Source organism: Peromyscus californicus, unplaced genomic scaffold, assembly GCF_007827085.1.
Source record: "Peromyscus californicus insignis strain IS unplaced genomic scaffold, ASM782708v3 Scaffold_5__1_contigs__length_169319896, whole genome shotgun sequence".
NCBI lineage: Eukaryota > Metazoa > Chordata > Mammalia > Rodentia > Cricetidae > Peromyscus > Peromyscus californicus.
Window position 1 is genome coordinate 115,639,016 of NW_026294573.1, and position 4,961 is coordinate 115,643,976.

The 4,961-nt window shown below is 36.6% G+C and overlaps 1 pseudogene; it reads right to left on the reverse strand.

Moving 5' to 3' along the window:
- Window positions 1-3,690: 3,690 nt before the first annotated feature.
- LOC128097820 (60S acidic ribosomal protein P0-like) lies at window positions 3,691-4,640 on the reverse strand (annotated as a pseudogene).
- Window positions 4,641-4,961: the final 321 nt, after the last annotated feature.

The window sequence follows — 4,961 nt, forward strand, 5'->3', positions numbered from 1 at the left end:
CTATTCTTTACATGCCCAAGGGCATCACTCTGCTAAGAGCTACTATATTCTCTTGAAGGACATTGTTAGTCTCTTTTTCACATCTAAAATGAGCAACAATTATAGTCACATTACTTATAGCAGGGTTTTTGTTTATTTGTTTTTGGTATTTAAAAAATATAGTTGTGTGGTGGTGTATATCTTTAATCCAGGTCTTGGGAAGCAGAGGTAGGCAGATCTCTCAGTTCAAGGCCAGCCTGGTCTATAGAGTGATTCCCAGTTCCAGGACAGCCAGGGCTACACAGAGAAACCCTGTCTCTAAAAAACAAACAAACAAACAAAAACAAAAACAAAAAAGAAATAAGAAAACAACCAACCAACCAACCAACAAAAATACCCAATATAATATATGAGATATCCAGTGAAGTTTCTTTAGTTTTTATTTAGTGATAATCATACTTAAGATAATAGATTGATGATTAAAAGAATAATTTGATAGTTGTTATTATATTTAGTTTTGTGTGGAGATGTGAATGCCACTGTGTATGGAGATCAGAGGGCAACATTGGGAGTTGTTTTTCACACTTTATGTTGTGTAAAATAGGGTCTCTTTTTGTTTTTCATTGATATATCTGCCAGGATAACTGACCCATATACTTTTGGGATATTTTCTGTCTCGACTGATCTAGCTACCTCTAGAAGTCCTGGGATTAGAGACATACTACTGCATTAACTTTAGATGGGCTCTGGAGATTTGAACCCAGGTCCTAATGATAACTCAGTAAGTGCTTTACCCTCAAACCATTTCTCCAGCCATATATATATATTTAAAGAATAAAGTGATACAGCATGCCTTATATGATTATAACACGTCAGAAGCACTAATAGAATTTTTAACACCAAAAAGTAATAAAATATAAGTTAAAATATAGTTCATTAAGAATGTATAATGAGTGTCATTCACTTTGTGGATGATTTTTTGGTTTTATTTTTAGGTAATATAAGAAGTGTTTGCTTGATTATTTTAATCTCTTTGACATTTAAGGATAATGTTATCATATAACTGCTTTTGAAACTGTTGAATATTCTGACCTAATACACAGTGTACTCCAGGATATTTCAGCTGTTAAGAAACTGGAAAAATTTTAAAGCACCTATATTTTTGCTTTGGTTATATATAGAAGGAATTATAATCTTTGAAAAACATTAGAATATGACATCATTTTATGTTAATGATAATTATTAATATTTGAAGTATTGAGAATTGAGCGTTGAGTCTCACACAGCTAGGCAAGCATTCCACCACTGAGCTACAGTCCCAGCCTGATACTATTCTTTAAATAGAAGGCCTGTTTCACATATTTATGAAGCTCATTGGGCAATTAAAGTCAATAGTGATATTTAGCAATGTTGTGAAAAACACATTTGTGTGTTATCCTTGTCTTTTGTTAATGTGACTCCCCTTTCAGCAAATCACTGTGTAGAGTAAACACAATTGGCAAGATTCTTGCTATGTCCTAACAAAGACTCTCAGTGTCCTCAAGAAACCCCTCCTTTTGTATGTAAATAAAGCAAAACATAGATATTTTAAATGTTGCTACTTTTAAATCTTCAGAATAATTTAATAAAATATCTTTGTAATCAATTTACCTAGTTGCATTTATCAAATCATCCCTAATAATATTATAAGGAAGATCAAGTTAATCATACATATTTATTAGCACTTACTAAGTGTCAGGCACTGTCCCTAGTATTTACATAAATTGCTTTATTTGGTATTGTCAATCTTTGAGTGAATTTCAATTATTTTCCTGAAAGAAATTGTGATTTAAAAACCTTCTCATAACAAATGTCAGAAACCTAGGTAGGAATGGAACAAGACAAGCATGTAAATGTGTGGAGCTCCAAAGCCCTTCTTTCTGCACACTTCCCTGTATACATTGTTCTTTTTTGCCATTCAGCATATTACAAATGTACCCTTTAATATTCTGGAAAATATATACCAGAAGGCTGTTATGGGAACACTCATGCCAACAGAAGGTATAACTAATCAGCTGGTATCACTGGTACTTCCAAAAGTTCATGCAAAATTTGAATTTTATTTTCCACACATGACAAAGAATATGGATGCTGTAATTCTAACAGAGGGCCACAGTCTCCTATTTTTCACACTGACATGACTATTGATATGACAGTGCATTTTCAGGAGAGGTCATGAGTCAACTCAGTCCTGGGGTGTAGTTTGGATATAACATTGTTTTCTTTCTTCATTGTAGAAGCTTCTGCAACTGAGAAATGGAGGTGTGAATTCTTCTCAAGCAACACTCCTTGGGAGAAAATAGTGCAGAGCCCCTTTCAGTGGGAGATGATTGTTCCACTTTTCTTCAGCATATATTTTAAATCCACTTTCATTTTTCATCTTCAGTGATGGTCACAGTGTGTATTACTTCTTATCATCCATCATCTAATTATTTTGCTATCTCCTAATCGGTCTTCCATCTTAGCTTTCCTTCAGTGTTTATTATGCATGACACCAGCAAGAATTTTTAAAGCAGTTCTTATCATACCACTGTCTCTCCCTAAACTTGTGTTAGCTCTTAATACCTTTCTGGATGGCTAAAGGACATTTAGATTTATTTTTAAATATAAAATAGCACTCCTTGCTTGTTCTTGTACATGCATGTTTTTCAATGAGCAAGAAATAAGTCAGAAAGTGAATGAAGCATCTTGTAGACTAAGAATGACATATATCTAATCCATGTGCTTTTGACTTGTCCTTTTGCATTCTAAAACAGTATTATCATTTGAGAGTTAGAATAATAGAATCCTACTAGTGGATGAAAATTGAATTTGTTGTGCATTTTCAGGTCATGTGGATGTTGTCTTCAGTTGTTCAGTATATTCTCATATATCATAGAAATACTTATGAAAATTCTTAATTGCATCCACATGTTTAATAATTATCTCTTCAAAAGGTGTGTACCATAATTCTTCTTCTTAAAGAATGGGTTGGAGTCAATGATTTGCTTCTATTTCAGCAGCTAGAATAGGATGTAAGTGATAGATAGTGAGATCTATGATTCATTAATAGGTTATTGTGTTGTCTTCCTTACTGTATTAGCTAACCTACTCTGGGAAAGTCAGAAGCCATGTCATTTAAGATATAAGGCAATTTAAGCCTCCACACAGATTGGACTATGTGATAAGAAAATAAGACTTCTATGAAATGCTTGTGAGGAACCAAGGCCCTTGATAAAGCATGTGAGCTTGGAGGGAGTTTTGCTGACTCAGTCCAGTCCTTGATTGATTGCATCCCCAGCCAATGCCTTCATTCCAACTTCTTAACAGACCCTCAAACGGAGCTGTTGATCCACAGAAATTGAAATGTTCTAATTACATTTTGAAGTCATTACACAGTCATAGGTAACTAATATAGCTATGGGGCAGATCTATTTTATTTTACTTTGAATGGATAGGAGAATATAAAAATAGTGAAATGAATGAATGATATTGGAATAACCTACCACTATATGATTAGATTTAAGACCCATACAACATATTTTAACCCATACTTAGTTCCATTATCCAGAACAAAACCCTGTAATGAGAAGGTCTTAGCCCTTTGGGAAGAAACCACTTTTTAAAACACAAGTAAGTCATTATTTCCGTGTTTCACAAATTAGTCTAGCTGAGTTGCTTGCTTTGAGGGGATTAGTCAAAGAGACCAAATCCCTTATCCTGATCTGATTCTTCTGACCGTTCCTTGGCTTCAGACTTGGCTTGGGTTGCAGCAGAAGCAGGAGCAGCATTGGTGGCCACACCACACCACCAGCAGCCACAAATGCAGATGGATCAGCCAAGAAGGCCTTGACTCTTTCAGCAAGTGGAAAGGTGTGCTCAGTCTCCACAGACAAAGCCAGGACCCACTTGTATCCATTGATGATATAAAGTGGCACTGAGGCAACAGTCTGGTAACCAGTCTGCACACAAACACTTGCAACATTTTGGACACCCTCTCGGAAGTAAGAGTGCAGAGTCAGCTCCGTTATGTCAAGCACTTCCGGGTTGTAAATGCTGTCACTGTTAATAACCTTCTGGATGACAGCCCAAAGGAGAACTGGGAGACATTCAACTTGTTATGCACTGCATTGACTCCTACATTGTCTTCAGTTTTTATCAGCTGCACATCACTCATAATTTCAATGGTAACTCTGGTGGTTTAGTGGTGATGCCTAAAACATGGATGAAAGAGGTCTCAAGCTTCTGACCAGTGTTTTGGACTGGCACAGTGACATTACACAGGGATATAAACAACATGGGCACAGCTGGCACCTCATTGGCCAGCAGCATGTCTCTAATCTTGGTGAGGTCTTCCTTCATGGGGTCCTCCTTCATGAACAACAAGTCCACATTCCACCTGAAATATTGAACCAGTTTCTCCTGAGCTGGGTTGCTTTCCAGATGCATCTGGATGGCCTTGCACATCACGGTGTTCATGCCCATCAGCACCACACTCTTTCCTTGCAGGGACATGTGGATCTACTTCATCTGCTTGGAGCCCACATTATCTGCTCCCACAATGAAGCATTTGGGTAATCATCTAAAAGTTGAGCAATCTTGAAGTAGTTGGATTTCCCAGTTGCCCTGTCTTCCCTGGGCATCACAGAGGAAACCATTACTATTATTCTGCTAAAGAGACATAGTATTCAACAGACTCTTTGAGACTTTATCATTATACCCATAAATCAATGCAAATGTCAACCCACATCAGAGAATCATTTCTCATTTTTGTAGTAGATGCTGATTAACATGGAGACCGGCAACTGATTGAAGTGCAGAGAATAAATAATTTGTGGGGTGCTCAGACCTATATGTGACATATATATCATACAAGCCTCCTCCCAAAGCTCAGGGGTAACTTCAGAAGAGGATAAAGAGTATATAAGAGCCAGAGGGTGTGGATGACCACAGAAAAACAGTTA